The 17,351-nt window shown below is 36.4% G+C and overlaps 1 pseudogene; it reads right to left on the bottom strand.

The window, feature by feature from the left end:
- Positions 1 to 755: 755 nt before the first annotated feature.
- On the bottom strand, positions 756 to 1,943 carry LOC122739595 (annotated as a pseudogene).
- Positions 1,944 to 17,351: the final 15,408 nt, after the last annotated feature.

Here is a 17,351-nt window from a genome sequence, read left to right as displayed (position 1 = left end):
TTGAACCTAGAAAGAAATGGGTTGAATTCTGCTTCTGACAATCAATAGTTATATGAATCTGGGTGGCAGTATCATTTCATTTATAAAATCTCTAAATTGAAGAAATTATGCTTATGAGGATTAGTAATTTCATGTAGCATTCTTGCTACCAATGAAAGTAAAAGGATAATCCGTACCCTATCTATATTACATATAAGACAAATTATAGATTACCATTTTACATTATACAATTAATGCATAAGTATAAATTATCATTCCTAATGGGGAGCTAGGTTGCATAGTATATAGAGCAATGGCCTGGGAGTCAGTAAGTCCTGAGTTTAATTCTAGTCTCAGGAACAAATTATCTGTGTGACCTGGGCAAGTCACTAAACAATGTTTGCCTCAGTTTCTTCATCAGTAAAATGATCTGAAAAAGAAAATGGCAAATCAATCTAGTTTCTTTGCCAAGAAAACTCCACACCATCATGAAGAGTTGGCCATGACTGAAACAACTCAATGACAAAAATACATTACTAACATTCAATTTCTTCAACCATCTCACCCCATCCTACTTTCCACCTTGATTTAAACTATTCTTTATGAATTCTTCATTTCAGTCAGATAGACCATCCAATTGGAACAAAAAAGGCTGGATTTAGAATAAGAAAAAATAGTTTGAAATCTTTCCCTAAAATTTACTACATATTCCCTTGGGAAAGTCACTTAATCTCAATATATCAAATATCAAATGAAGGGTGTGGATTAGATAGATTTCAAGGTCCTTCAAGATTAGATTCTCTAATGATGATTGCTATGTATGTAAACTTGGACAGGTCTTTTAACCTCTGAACTACAGTGGCCTCATCTGTGAAATGGGGAAAAAAAAAAAAAAAAAACTTGAACTAGTTGCCTTGGAGTTTATTTTTATTTTTTTCCAGTAAGTTACAGAATACTTTTATTCTCTACATCCACTAAGGATGTGATCTGTGGGCTCATCAGAGCTGCATCATGACTATATGGCTCCACACATCAACACAAGGGATGGGAGTGAGAAGAGGTCAGTAGTCCCTAGTCAAAAGATGATAGGGTCTTTCTAACAGAGTGCCAGATGATCAGGTATAGTCTCTGATAAGACTTTTTTTTTCTTTTGTGGAGCAATGGGGGATGAGTGACTGGCCCAGGGTAACAGCTAGTAAGTCTCAAGTGTCCAGATTTGAACTCAGGTCCTCCTGAATCCAGTACCAGTGCTTTATGCACTGTGCCACCTAGCTGTCCCAAGACACTTCTAATGAAGCAGTGAGAATGTAACAGGAAGTTGGAGGGGAGAAGGGGAGTTAAAAAGCAGAGGCCCCTACTCTTAAAACAAAACAAAATTGGTCTACTATTCCAAGCTGTCAATTCTTCAGACAGAAGAAGACTTCTATAGAAGTGACTGATTCCTGCTGGCTCTGAGGCCTCCTGGCCTTATTGGCCTGAGGATTTCTCTGGTTCCTTCCAGCAAATTTATCCTTACTGCCCAGCTCTTCCCCAATTCTGAGATGCTGATTATGTCTGCCCAGATGCTAAGATCTGCACAGGGCACTGGTCATGATCTGCCCAGTGCAGAGACCCACCACCAGGGTCTTTAATGAAGTTATCTTCAGTTTCCCCAGAAATATGGGAAGCCATTACTCTCCACAAATTTGACTGGAACAGCTTGCATTCCTAGAGAAATTCAATCATAGTGTCAATCTAGTTAACTTTGAATAGGAGGAAGTTGCAGCCATTCTCATTAACAGCCTTTTCACTGAACTTGGAATTGGTCACTGTGAGATCATCCCCAACCACCTGTATACCAGAAATAGCAGTGAAATTCTTCCAAGCCTCCCAATCATTTGATGAAAGGGATCATTGATAGACACCACTGGATAGTCCTTGATGAAGGCCTTATAGAAGTCACCAAGCTCAGGAAGGGAGATGTATCATTTGGAATCATCAGGAGACTTGAAGTCCAAGTCATATTTCCCAGATGAGAAGAATTCTGAGGCAGCAATATCCATGCCAATTTCTACCTTATCAGCATAACCAGAATAACTAGTAGCATTCTTTAGCAGCTCCAGAGCTTGCTTATTCTCCCAGGCTGTTAGGAGCAAAGCACCCTTATCTTCCATGTTGGCAGTATACTGTCCATATTTCTGCTTAATCATGTTGTGGTATGTTGTGCTAGGTAGTAGTAAACCTCAGATTCAATGCAAATGGCCTTCTTGATGTTTACTGTTCCAACAGAGAGGATCATGAACTCCTGCATGACCAGCTTGTTACCAGCATGGGAACTCCCATTGATCACAGTGAAGCCAAGAACTGGAAGGATGACTTCGTCATTTCCTGCAAGGTCAGCAATATGCAGAATCCTTCCTCTTTTCTCAACTTCTCTGGACTTACAAATGGTCAGAGACACTCCCAAGATGTCATTTGCACCAAAGGTTGATTTATCCTCAGTGCTATCTCTATCATCAAATGTTTCAATCTATTCCTGCTCCACAACATTCAATATCTTGTTAACCAGGGTCTGGGCAATAGATTTATTGATGTGCTCAAGCACTTTTGAAACAACTGTCTCCTTTTAATGGGTTTTACCATTGCCTCAGAGCTCCAGGGCTTCATGGATGCTGGTCGAAGCACCACTGGGCACAACAGCTCCAAAGATGCCCTTTAGAGTGTAGAGATCAATTTCAACAGTGTGATTTCCATGAAAGTCAAAGATCTCTCTTGAATGGATTTTGAGAATAGATATGTTGAGTTTCTCATTGGGGTTGCCTCTTCAAAGCTCAGGGAAGAGGTTGTTGGGTTTACCTACACGAAGAGGGAGCTTTATGTGGGAGATCTCATGCTAGGGAAACCCTCCTTCTCCTGTGGTTCCTTCCTTTGTAGTTTGCTTTTAGCCAAAATCTGGGATCCTATGAGGGCATTTTGGAAAATTTTAAGGTCATGTCTCCTGAGTAGTAAGAATCTCCTTGATCTGAAAAGTATCCTATCTATCTATCTATCTATCTATCTATCTATCTATCTATCTATCTATCTATCTATCTATCTGTCTGTCTATTGTGGGGACCAATTTTTAATTGGGGAGTGCTAGCTAAGCGGCTCGCTGCAATATTGGGGCAAGGAAGGATTCTGGCAGCCTCCCTCAAAACAGAACAACATTTATTTTAACAAGAATGAACTTAAAGAAAAACACCAACAGGATCAGTAGGATCAAGGGAAAGGAAATAAAATGGGGAAAGGGAAATTATAATACCTGAAAAAATACATCTACCCAGGAATCAGCTGAAAATATACAGCAGAATGCCTGTCGCTTTCCAGCTTCCACCTAGAATGCCCAATTCTCCTCCCCCAAACCTGGAAACTCCCCACACAGCCCCAGCCAATGGGATGGCTGCTCTGACAGTCACATGACTGCCCTCACTAGGCTTCCAATCATTATAATTTTGCCAGGTCCATGTAGGCGTTGGAGAGTGGTGATGACATGAGATGCCAGAGCCCTGGCAATGGCTACAACCAGTGGGTGGAGCACCGTGCCGTTTGCAGAGCCCCAGGCCAGTGTGCACTGAGGCATAAAAACCTCAAATAACAATTAATTCTTTATACTATCTATCTATCTATCTATCTATCTATCTATCTATCTATCTATCTATCTATCTATCTATCTATCTATCGATCGATCGATTTTGGGTCCTAAGGAGTATGAGAGTAATGTTTGGCAGTTGGTTTCTATTTAATATGCCTTCCCACAGCATATGTCCATGGGTAGGAAGTGGGACATTGCAAGTGACTCTGGTAATAAGGATATAAAATAAAGATTATTCTACCATCTCTGAAGGTGATAATAGATGCCTGAATTTTCATGTGTTTGAAAGCAATGAATCTGTCTCAACATAATCTGAATAGTTTATGTATTTTCCTTCTAGAGAGCCCTCACACCCACTAAGTAACTCTTAATTTATTTGATAATGTCTTATCATTTAAGAATCATCAGATGAATACTCCCTTTATATGGACACAATCCATGATTCATTCATCTCTGGAGCTTGAGGAAATAAATGGAGTCAGTTTCAAATTTAATGCATGAGTAGGATATCCATTTAACCCAGCCTTTGCCAACATAACCCTGCTTTCTAAACAATTTATAAGGACAGTTTTGAAAGAGGGTAATTGGTATTAAGTGGAAAAAGAGAACTTTCCTGAAATAGAATTGCAACTGTCATATATATATATATGAGAGAGATATGTATGTATAGGATATTCTTGTTTATATTTATGTAAGACTGGAAGTCAACTTCCACTTAATCACAGGTCTAAGCATCTTGATTAAAAAAAAAAACTATTAGAAGTAAACTAGAGGGGCAGCTAGGTGGCGCAGTGGATAGAGCACTGGCCTTGGAGTCAGGAGTACCTGAGTTCAAATCCAGCCTCTGACACTTAACACTTACTAGCTGTGTGACCCTGGGCAAGTCACTTAACCCCAATTGCCTCACTAAAAAAAAAAAAAAAAAAAAAAAAAAAAAAAAAAGAAGTAAACTAGATAAAAATATGTCCTTAATGAACTTGAGATGATCAAAGGTGCTTTTTGCATGTGGAAAGTTTGGATTAAAGCGAAATATTATTACAAAACAAATATCCTATAACTGTTTGTAAAGAATAGCACATCTGCTAGAACTTTAGATATAAGTCTAGGAGACAGAAACAGTCTACAGAAACAGAACAATGAAGTTGAGGTTATACCCATGTCTTCCTGATTCTTAAGGTAACTTATCCATTTGTACCATCATGCCTTTCATACATAAAAGTAGGAAAAGTTACCTAATTCTCTTTTGCACAGTTGGAATTTAGTATCCCCTTGTAACATTCTGTTTTCAATATACAAAAAGTAGTTTATCATGAAGGATAGCACTTACTGGATAAATCTTGGGGTTATCTGCATGGAGATGATAATTATTCACAGAACAAACAACATTCTTACAAAGTAAGATATTAAAGGGAGTAAAGAGGAGAGGACAATGTCTTAGACAACACCTATAGTCTCTGGAAAAGATTTTGAAACCTTAATTGTCATGTTCAAGTATCACATTTAACACACTAGGACACAATTTTCTGATGAGGTTAAGTGACTTGCTCAATCTCATTTAGGTCATAAAGAGCAGAACCAGAAATCAAACCCAGACCTTCTGCTCTAAATCCAATGATCTTTCTATTGAACCACACAATTTATATCAAAATTAGTTTCTTCCCTTCACTTTATAACCACCTCTAGGCCATATTGTGAGTGAATAACTGACATCTCTTGAATTTTTGCATGTAGAGTGAGGAATGGCATAGTGGTAAAATGGTCAAATAAAGGTTTGTTCTCTATATGGGTTTACAAGTTTGTTATTTTCTCTTTCATAATTGATTACTACACACTAGCCTTAGTCATAGCAAATGGGTGTGATTGGTTGGAAAAACAATTACTACACATGGATAATTTAATACAATATACTAATTAGAAAAAATGAGAATATTTTTAATGCTGATGGGTAAATTTCTAGATAATATAGCTAAGTCACTTCTTAATTGTTTGGATAACTATGCAAAGATCTTTAATTTGTTGAAAAAGTCTATGATCTTCATCACTATCATTGCTGTCATTGTCATCATTGTCTTCATCATCATTACCACCACCATCATTTTTATTATTGCAGTTATATGAATATGCCACAAAGTTCTTTATTCAACCATCTTAATATTTTAATTAATTATAATTATAAAGTGATAGAAGGAAGGTTTGGGTGTGTTATATATGGGTACATTAAATTGATAAAAATAGCCAACATGTTGGATGTGATCATCAAATTCAGAATTATTAGGGCAGGTTGGAGTTATCAGCCTATACTAAGACAATAAATCTCTTTCAGGCCAAATATAAAATTCTGCATTAGACAAGGGGAAAGCATTGACCCACACATAAAAGAAGGAGAACTGTATTGATGAGAGTTCATCTGAAGAAAGATTTAGGCATTTCAGAAGTTCAATATGAGCCAATGCTATGATGTGACTGCTAAGAAATCTAATGTAGTCTTAAACTGCATTAATAAAAGCATAGTGTAATGAGATCATAGATTTTGTACTGGCAGTGACTTGAGATTCCATTTAGTCCAATCCCCTTATTTTATAGATGAAGAACCTGAGGTCCTTAGAAGTAAAATTGCTAGATAAAAGGCACACAGGTAAAACCAAGGATTGAACCCTAGGTTTCTGATCCCAAATCTGTATGGTTTTCATTAACAAATTTTGCTTTTCCCTAGAGCAAGGGCAGCAAAAGTTACACTGTGATCTGCTCCATTTATCACTACATTATGGTTATTTAAGGAGATTACCTTTCAAAGTTGGTATTGGAAATTTAGAAAATCATCATAGGAAGGCTACAAAGATAGTGAGGGATCTGGAATATGACTTTTGAAAAAAAAACAAAAGAAGGTTTCAGAGAGAAATGATGATATCTTCAAATATTTATAGGAAATGTTTTCCTATAAATAAATTTAGGTAACATTTCTAAAGCATTTTCCAAATCTTAAACTATTACATAAGTAGTAGTAGTATTTGTAGTCATTGTCATAATAGTAGTAGTAGTTGCTTTTGTTGTTGCTATAGTAATAGTAGTTGCAGTCATAGTCATAGTTATGGATGTACAAATAGTTGTACTAATACTAATACTAGTGTTACATTTGAAGTAAGGGAATAGTTTTCTCTATTAGGCTAATGATTAGGAGTTAAGTAGATCTAGGTAAGAGCTCAATATAAAAAAAAACAACTTGGCATAGTGGAAAGGTCAATTATTTGCAATTTGAAGAACTGTGCTAAAGTGTTATTGCTTTATTCAATTTTTGAAGAGTACCATTTAACATCATAGAGTGATGTCTTGATGTGTGAAAATTGTATTTAAGTGAGCCAAAGTTTCCCAAAGTGGCCAGCTTTACTCTCTCCTAAAGTCCTTGAAGTCCAGTGGCTAGGTAAAAGGTCAAGATTACTGGTGATGGCCTGGGATCCAGTGGATCACCTTGTCATATCCAATGTTTGACTAAGCTTTCAGTGCTCCACAGTACCTGTTTCAGCCACCTTCATGGCTTTGGGGACAAATTGTCCTCATCTGCTCATTCCACCAAAAGAAGTCTTTGTATGCTTGGGGAAGACATCCCCTTAATTCACCAATGAATTTCATGCATGTTGTTCACCCTCAAAATGGTTTAGTCTCTCTGCAAAGAGAGTTTTGATGGGGTGTGGCCACTACATGTATTATAGCTTCTTATAGCCATAAGTGTAAGTTAGGTGAAAGGTGAACACCAAAGGTGGATAAGCAGCCTTGGAAAGGTCTGAGCAAGCCCTCACACCAGAGATGCTAATCCTCCCTGAATAACCCACACACCTCTATTCAATTTATGTTAATCATATTAGTGATAGATCACATGTATATGCCTGAAAAAATTTCTAAAATACTTAAACATATTATTTCATGTTTTGATCTTCTAGGTTGCTTTCCACTCTAGATGGATGATGATCCTATATTCCAATAAATAAATATGAATTACCAACAACAAAAAATACTGCTTCTGGTCTTACTAGGAAGCAAGGTGTAGTGGAAAGAGGACTGAACACATGTGCTTCAGCATTATCTCTGAAACGTAACTACCTTTTTATCATACATTGTTCACAGCCTCTCAATTCTCTGAATCAAGACCTCATCATAGCAGCCAATCACATATGGATATCATCACCCTTATTGCAGCCCATCAGTAAGCTTCTAATGTTTCTTAACATCCCAGTCTCCTAACTGGAGTGTATTTCAACTGGTACAAAGAGGAGTAAACTACTTTTGACTTCAGGCCTTCCATATCCTGCTGTGCCTGGCCTTTGAAGAATAAAAAAAAATGAAAGTTTAAAGGGAATGGGACTTATTTCTCCTACTGGCAAGGTTCAACTTCCATCTCTAGTTATGCTCTTTTCCTGCCTAACCTCCAGTAATTGGAGGAAAGAGGAGATGTGAAGCAGGGCCTCATATTGGAGTATATTTCTATGTACCTCCCACCTCATTTTTCACTCACCTCCAGCCCAATCTCCAATATCTACTGAGAGTAGAATGGTACCTTCCAGCAAGTATGAACATTCTCACAATGGGTCATACTTTTCACATTCTAGTGACTCTGAACACTTGTCAATCATCATCTAAACCCCATTCCACACCTGGCTCCACACATATCTCATTTCCATATCCCAACATTTTTACCCTAAAGTTTCAACCAAACACTAGCTAGGCCTTCTACTATCAACTCTGTAATACCTGTACTGTAGGGAAAAATCTTCCCTTAATTTTAAGTCCTTTCCTTTTGCACTCATATTTATTAGCTATTATTGAAACACACATCATTTCTGATTACATAGACTCCCTCCCTGGCCAACCTATCTAGTATTGGCTGCGACTTCAGTCATTCATCTTGGTTCACTGATCAAGTCAATAGGGTTAGAATAACCCATGCTCCCCATTACCACTTCTAGTTTCTCCCTCTTCCCCTTACCATCACTCAGGAAGTCCTCTTCCTCTGGGGTTTATTACCTATTCATATCTAATAACTAAAAAAAAAATGAGCAATTCTGTTCAGATGCCTAAATCACTCCTTTCTTTCCTCAATGAGTGCTACCTGAATTTGTATAACGTAACTTTGTAGATGATTCAGTCAGAAGAATTGTGTGATCATATCCATTTTCAATCAGTAATGTATATGTACGAGTAAAAGTGGTAGATGGTAAGGGTGACCAAAGCCTAAGGCTTAGCTGAGTATGAATGGCTCACAGCTTTTCATCTCCTCTTCCACTTCTGTCTTTATATTATGGAGCTTCAACATATACATTAACTATCCTTTAGACACTTCAAACACCCAAACTCAGTTCTTTGACGTATTCAAGGTCCATGAACTATTCCTCCATCCTACCTTAACCATAAAAAAGATGGCCGTTCATTTGACCTTGACATCATATAAATGTATAAACTATAAATTTAATAATTTTCTAATTCCCTTATTTGACCAAAATCTATTGACTTTTCTTCTATTCTTCTGCTTTCCCTTACTAAACCCTACTCTTTATAAACATTATGACCCCTAATCAATCCCTTGACCCTTCAATTCTCTTCCAAGACATCTTCCCTGAGCTAACTACTCTTTCTTCCTTTCCCCATTTTGACCCATTGTAAACCAATTCAACTATACATTGCTCTTCTTGTGAATTTATAGCCCCACCCCATATCATGTTGCCAATTATATTCAGCCAAAGCTCAGACTTCGATCACCCCTGCCATTCACTATTTTAACTCCTAAGAAAATGCTATTGTATAAAAATTCAGAAAATCACATAACTCTTCTGACTGAGTAAAGTACAGATTTATTTTACACAACATTAATTGGGCTCTCAATGCTGCTAGGCAATTCTCCTATGCTTCCCTCATCAATTCACTCTTCCATTCTCCCCAGAGGCCCTTCCAAACTTTTTTTATACCTCTATAAACTTTCATGGCTCCCTTTCCCTTCACACTCTCAGATGAGAACCTTACCTTATATTTTACAGAAAAATATTGAGGACATTCATTATAAACTTCCTCTTGTTTCTTCTTCATCTCCTATCCCTCACTTGTCTTCTGCCACTATTTCCTCCTGCAGTGTTGTCTGATATGATGAAGTGGTCTTAAAAAGGATAACGTCTCAGGGCAGCTAGTTGGCACAGTGAATAAAGCACCGGCACTGTATTCAGGAGGTTCTGAGTTCAAATCCAGCCTCAGACACTTGATGCTTACTAGCTGTGTGACCCTGGGTAAGTCAGTTAAACATCATTTCCTGGCCAAAAAAAAAAAAAACACAAAAACCAAACAAACAAAAAAGGATAACTTGTTCAAGTTAACACCAACAGATTATACCCTATTTATTCCACTGTTAGACTTATTGTCAATCTTTTCCTGCCTACATGATCAGTTCCTACTTCCTAAAAACATTCTCCTGTCTTCCTATCCTGGAGAAGAAACACACAAAGAAACAAACAAACTTTCCCTTTATCCTTCAATCCTAGTTAACTATCATCCTTTCTCTCTTCTGGGCTTTGTAGCTAAATTCCATGAACAGACCACATTCAATTTGGTGACTCTATTTTCTCTCTTCCTGCTCTTCTTAATGATTCACAATTTGGCTTCTGGCCTTTTAATTCCACTGAAACTTCTCCTTCCAAAGTTACGAATCATCTCCTACTTGCCAGATTCAGTGTCCTTTACTTAATACTAATTTTTTTGCAGGGAAATGAGGGTTAAGTGACTTGCCCAGGGTCACAGTTAGTAAGTGTCAAGTGTCTGAGGCTGGCTTTGAACTAAGGTCCTACTGAATCCATGGCTGATGCTTTATCCACTGCACCACCTAGTTCCTCCCACCCTCAATACTCATTTTCCTTGACCTCTTTGGTCTTGTTGGTTTCTTCTCTCTGTGGTTTTGGGAAACCACTCTCCTGGTTCTCCTGCAACCTATTTGACTATTCTTTTCTCTGTTTCCTTTGCTGTATACTTTTTCAGATCACTCTATATGTGTCCCTCAGACTTCTGTCATGTACACTCTTTTCTTTCCCCTCTATACTATTTAGCTTAGTGAGCTCATAAGCTTCCATGTATTTAATTGTCATTTCTAGGCTGATGATAATCACATAAGCCTATCTAACCTGTCTCTCAAGACCTCTAATCTTGAATCTCCCAATTGTTTTTCAAATATCTTTAGTTGATTATATTATAACCTGATTATATTATATACAAACCCTTCCTATCCCTACCTTTTCTATTACATTATAGGGCAACATCATCCTCCCAGTCCACAGCCTCACAAAATATGTGTCATCCTGCGCTCTTCTGTATACTATTGTATATAGTCTTCTGGTGGGTCTGCCTATCTTAAGCCTCTCCCCACTCAATCCATTCTCCACTTAGCCACTAAAATCATTTTACTAAAAGACAGGGTATATTCTCTCTCTCTCTCTCTCTCTCTCTCTCTCTCTCTCTCTCTCTCTCTCTCTCTCTCTCTCTCTCTCACACACACACACACACACACACACACACACACACACACACACACACACACACCCCTACCTCAATAAATCCATTGACTCCCTACTGAGTCTAAGATCAAGTACAGAAATGGTATTTGGGATTCAAACCCCTTCAAAGCCTAGTGATTTTACACTTTACTCCCTGACATACATCCTTTTATCAAGTATCAATGTCTTCCTTATAGTTCCAAGAAATTGACACTCCATCTCTAGGCATGTTTAGAGTCTATCTGTCAAGCCTGGAATGATTTCCCTCCTCCATTACTACTACTCACTTCTCTATCTTTAAGTCCTAGAGATCCTTTTGACTTTTTTCTTGTCTAGTGTCCTCCCTCTACTATTTACTACTTAGCCTGTATATAGCATATTGTGTGTATGCATGCATACATGTATATGTGTATACACAAATACATGTGTGTGTATATCTAGTATGTGTCACCTCAAATAGAATGTGAGCTCCCTGAGGATCTACCCATTAACCATATATGATTTTCAATGTACAACCAAAGTCAAGTTAATCATCCCAGGAATTTTGAATTGGTTCTGGTTTTGATAGAGGGATCAGATTAGCTACTAAGGTACATTTCTATTGCAAGATTCTCCCTGTGCTAATTAAAAACAAAAGTCAAAACAAAACAAAACAAAACTTTTTTCTGGCTATGTGTAGTTTATAGAATATGATTTTTTTCAATGATGTTCACAAAATAATATATGATTTCACATCATTCACAGGAATCCAGGTAGTCTTTCCTTTCCCTTAGCTTTCTCAAGTTTTTTATCATGATTTTTACAGTGCTACAAACATTTTAAGAGGAAGATATGTCAGTGTCTGTGTATATGTAGATATATATCTATATGCATACACACATACATACATACATACCTATGTGTGTGTAAAATTATAACCATTACATATTGTCCTGAAGATGGGTTTGGAGGACATGGTTCTTGAAAATAGTTCTCAATGTTGGAGAAGCTTCTAGGGAAATCACAAAATTTAAGAAATAAAAGAAACCATGGAAGCCTTCTAATATAATGGCAACTTGAACCAGAATTCCCTCTATGGAATTCCCAATAATTGTCATTAAATGTTTCCTAGGAGATCTCCAGGAAAAGGAAATTCAGACATACTCTTAATGAATTATCATATGCAGGCAATGACTTAAATGTTAGCAGAATTTCCATCCTTCTCCTTTTAATGCTGTCATTGGCATGAACTTTACCCTACTCTATTTCCTTCTGGACCTTCAGGACTACAGAGGTAGTGTCATTGAATTAGAGCGAAGAGTTCACTTAAAATTAGAAAACCTTTAATCCAACATTATTATTTTATATATAAGGAATATGAGTGTCAGTATGGCTAAGCATTTTGACCAAAGTTGAACAAGTCAGACCTTACACAGCTTGTATCCAAATTTAGATCCCCTGCCTCCAAAGATGTTTTTTTTTTTTAATTTTCCTGTTTCAACAAGTACTGATCAGCTGACTTATACAGAGGTAAAATCCAAGAATGAGCTCCACAGACTGACAATGCTTATGGCAGAATGAAGAACAACAGGACCAAATATCACTTGTCTGGGTGAACACTTGAAGATTTCCTCAATCTGATTGGCTCTTTCATTATGATTTTTCCCGTGTGTTTCCACAGGATAATATGCAAGTCTTTGTAAATACAATGAGAAGCACAGAGTACTGCTATGTTGAGGTATGTTCTTTCCATTAGGCTTATAAAGAACATAACCCCCAGGAGAAGAGGGCCCCTAAGTTTCTTTAGTGCTTTCCTTTCCATACAAGTCATGATTCAATTTCTGTTACAAATATTTCATGACTTATTATACCTGTTATTTTTTCTATCTTCATGCTTTCTTCCTTCTCATTTGCTTCCTCCCTTTCAATTACAAAAATATTTTGACATCATTCCTTCCTTCTCAGTTAAGTTGATGAGTTATGATCAATTGAATTGAATCATTTAATGTGTTTTCATTAATACTTATATATGTATACATATACATATAACCTTTTGTGTGTGTATATGTGTTTGTTCATATTATAAGTACATTCAATTTAAAATATCCAAAATACATATAGGTCCTCTCCTCTGCAGGTAATATTTTTAATGGAATTAATTCATCAGACAAAAAATGAAAGATATTATCAGGTTGATGGTGATGGTTTTTATTATTAGTCAATAAATACTTATTAAACACCTACTGTAGAAAAGCTATCATTCCAAGCAATGGGTATACAAAGAACAAAAAATGTAGTTCCTACTCTCAAGGTGCTTAAAGTCTAATGGAAATCATTTCATATAAAGAACTTAGTACAAACAATATGTTTCCAGAAACAATTATTGATGATCAATGTAGGAAGGGAATTAGTAGTAAGGAGAATCAGGAAAGTTTTTGTTTATATTTATTTATTTATTTGTTTTTTTGTTTGTTTGTTTGTTTTGCAGATGATGATATTTTAGCTGACACTTAAATGTCAGGGAAACTAGGAGTCAAAGTTTGGGAATAACCAATAAAAATGATGACAGTCGAAAGATTGAGGATCTTGTGAAAAGAACAGCAAGGATGCTAGTGTCACTAGGTTTTAGAATAAGTTGTGAGGAAAGACATGTAAGGAAACTGGAAAGGTAGGAGAGGGCAAGATGGTAAAAGATTTTGAGTGGCAAATACAAAATTGTATATTTCATCTTGGACATGAGACAGAATCATTGGAATTTACTAAGTGAATGGTTGGCATAATCAAATCTGTGGTTTGGAAGACTAATCTAGTAATTTACTACAGTGAAAAGACATGGGCAGACAGCCTATACATTATTTAAATATCCCAGAGATGGGGGGGATAAAGACTTAAACAATTATGAGTTCAGTATTAAAAGATATATGGAGAGCATATACAAAATATATGAAAAAGGTAAAATTAACAGGACTTTTCAACTGATTGTATATGGAGAGAGAGGGAGAAAGAGAATGAGAAGTTGACAATGAAGCCTAGATTATAAGCCTAGGTGACTGGGAGGATAGTGGTGTCCTAGACAGTAATAATAAAGTTTCTAAGGGAGGACAGATTATAGGAAACATAATGAGCTCTGTTTAGGACAAGTTTAGTTTTAAATGTCTATTTAATACCCAGTTTGATTTATCTGATTGGTGGTTAAGATGTGAGTCTGGAATTTTGTAGAAAACAGGGCTGACTAAGTAGATTTGATAATCATCAGCCTAAAAATGATAATTTAAATTATAGAAGCTGAAGACATCACCAAGTTATATAGAATATAGAGAGAAGAGGATCCAGAAAAAAGCAACATTGTGGGACATCTATGTTTATCTTGCATGACCTGTATGCAGATTCAATAAACTGGACTAAGATGGAATGGTTAATATTCCAGATGTATAATTAGGCCTGAGTCTTTCCATTTATTCTAATATCATGGCTATCCTTTCATTGTCTGCTACTATAGTTTGGTCACTATAGGTGGAGATGCCTGTAATCTACTATCAGAAAATTTAGATTGTAAGGTCCTTCATCCCCAAAATACCACCAAACCACCACTTATCGGGCCTGAAACCCCAGAGTTCAGTTGCCATTATTTTTACTTTAAGACTTTTCCATCCCAATGATATCTTTGGGATACAGTACAATGAATAGATTACTTAATTTGGAACTTGAAACCTGGATTAACATCTTAGATTTGTACTTTAGTACATCTATAACCTTGAACAAATTATTCAATTTGTTTCCTCAGATGGTGGTGTGAAGGTGTTGCACAGTATATTGTACTCCTATAAAACTCTATATTGTGGTAACCTTTTGAAAACTGAGAGAAATTTCTGGCACTTCAGTAACCCATGACAGAAGACACAGAAAATGATGAGTTCTTGACATCACCTCCAACACTCACAAAAGCTTTCCTGTCCTCTTGGAGAAATCATTTAACATCTCTACTCAAAATCTCCTTCTCTGTTAAATGAAAGGTTTGATGACTTCTTAATGACCTTGGAAGTCCCTTTCAGCTCTAAATCTATACTTCCATGAATATTACAAACCTCCAGGAATCTAGGAATCTTACCCACAAATATCTTAGTATAAATAAATGTATGAAGTTTCTCTTCAAAATTGGTCCATAAAAATATGGCAAAGAGGGTCTCATTGATTAAGAATTGAAAGACAAAACAGACCCCAGGGATTATCTCATCCAGTGCCCTAATTTTAACATGTGAATAAATGAAGAAGTAGGGTAGTTCAATCATTTGGCCAAGGTGTCACAATATGGCCCATGGAAAATTATTCAAGGAAAATCATTCTAAATGGAACATATTCGTGGGCAAGATGGGGATTGTCTTCTACTATCTGGGGATGCTTTTCCACACCTTGGTTCTTAATTTACTTTTTCTGTGTGGTCACCTCCAATTAGAATGGAAGCTCCTTCAGGACAGGGACTGTCTTACTTTGTGATTGTAATTTTATTCCTAGCATGAGGATTTTGTATTCCTAAAGGATGAGTATTGTCCTAAGTGTGTGGGGAGGAGGATATATGAAGACTACTTTTGCCTCTTTTACATTTTTTCTATCATCTGCCCCATCCCGTTTGTCATTTTTCCTTCTATTTTAATATTTTTAAATTATAATTTTTATTATTGGAACACTTATTCATTGTTGGTGGAGTTGTGAGCTGATCCAACTATTCTAGAGAACAATTTGTAACTGTGCCTAAGGAACTATAAAATTTTGAATACCCTTTGATCCAGAAATACCATTACTAGGGCTTTTTCTGTTGGCAAAAAAAAAAAACTGAAAATGGAGGGCATGCCAATCAAGTGAAGAATGGCTGAACAAGTTGTGGTATATAAATGTAATTGAAAACTATTGTGCCATAAGAAATTATGAGCAGGCAGAGTTTGGAAAAACCTGTAAAGCCTTATATGAACTGATGCTGAGTGAAGTGAATAAAACCAGGATACAGTGAACACAATTTTGATAGACTTGGCTCTTCTCAGCAGTACAATGAAGCAAGATAATTCCAAAGGAGCCATGATGGAAAATGCTCTCCACATCCAAAAGAAGAACTCTAGAGTCTGAATGAATATTGAAACATTCTATTTTCACTTTTTGTGTTTTTTTCCTTTTGTTCTAGGTTTTTTTTTCTTTCACAACATGACTCTGTATATATATATATATATATATTATATATTATATATTATATATTATATATATAATATTTCTCAGATTTCTCGCTGTCTCAGGGTGGGGGTTCAAGGAAGGGAGGGAGAAAATTTAGAACTCAACATCTTACAAAAATGAATATTGAAAAACACATTTACATGTAATTGGGCAAAACCCACAAAATATTATTAAGTGAAAAATATTTTTTTCTATCCATTCATCATACCCTCTTTCAAAAATGAAAGTTTTTAGAAGAGGTGAAAATCATATTTAATGAAAAAATTTCACTATTCCAACAATCAGAAATGAACTTTTGAATGTGTTTTTGGGTGAGTTAAGGAAACAGCCAAAAGTCAGCCTTGGACAGCCTTTGATGCCATCCGTGAGAACAGCTGTCTCAGACAGACTTGGCTATGAATACTGAACTGCCAACAAGAGCTTCAGGGCTGCTTGGCAGGATTTGTTGTTGGGTGCATTGAATTCATTTGGAAAGAAAATGGAACTGGCATTGTTGAAGGTGGATGATAACAGAGCAGTTGTAAAGCTTTTGTGCTGTTTTCCTGGATTTAGGCTTCTCTGTGTTTTCTATGCTTTTGGGGGGAAATCCAGATCTCTCCATGAATTCAGCAATATACCAAGCCGTTAGAGATGGGCTTTAAGTAATCTCTGAGAATCAAGTGAGATGGCCCATATGAAGTATTTTGTCTCATATCCCTTAAAACAATACAGCAATGTTGTCTATTTTATGGTTATTTGTACAGAGGTAACCTGACATAGGAGCCACAGTTCTGGATTAGGAAAGAGGAAAGTCTATGTTCACAAAGCAGTCTGTATGTTTATTAGATTTAGTCTGAAAGTTAGCCTCTGAAATTTTGCATCTAAATTTCAATTCATGTAAGATGAAGACAAATGTAATCCCCTACAAGGGATAAAAAATGCGTACAAATATTTGTAAAGTCCAAACTGGGTGAAAAAGACATACAAAGTATTTGTAAAAACTAAAGAACAATGTAACTTTCAGTTTATATTTTTTTCATCCTTACTGCATGGAATTTAGATAG

Source organism: Dromiciops gliroides, chromosome 2 (assembly GCF_019393635.1).
Source record: "Dromiciops gliroides isolate mDroGli1 chromosome 2, mDroGli1.pri, whole genome shotgun sequence".
NCBI lineage: Eukaryota > Metazoa > Chordata > Mammalia > Microbiotheria > Microbiotheriidae > Dromiciops > Dromiciops gliroides.
Note: the sequence above shows the minus strand (reverse complement) of the source record. Positions and strands in the feature narration are given on the sequence as shown.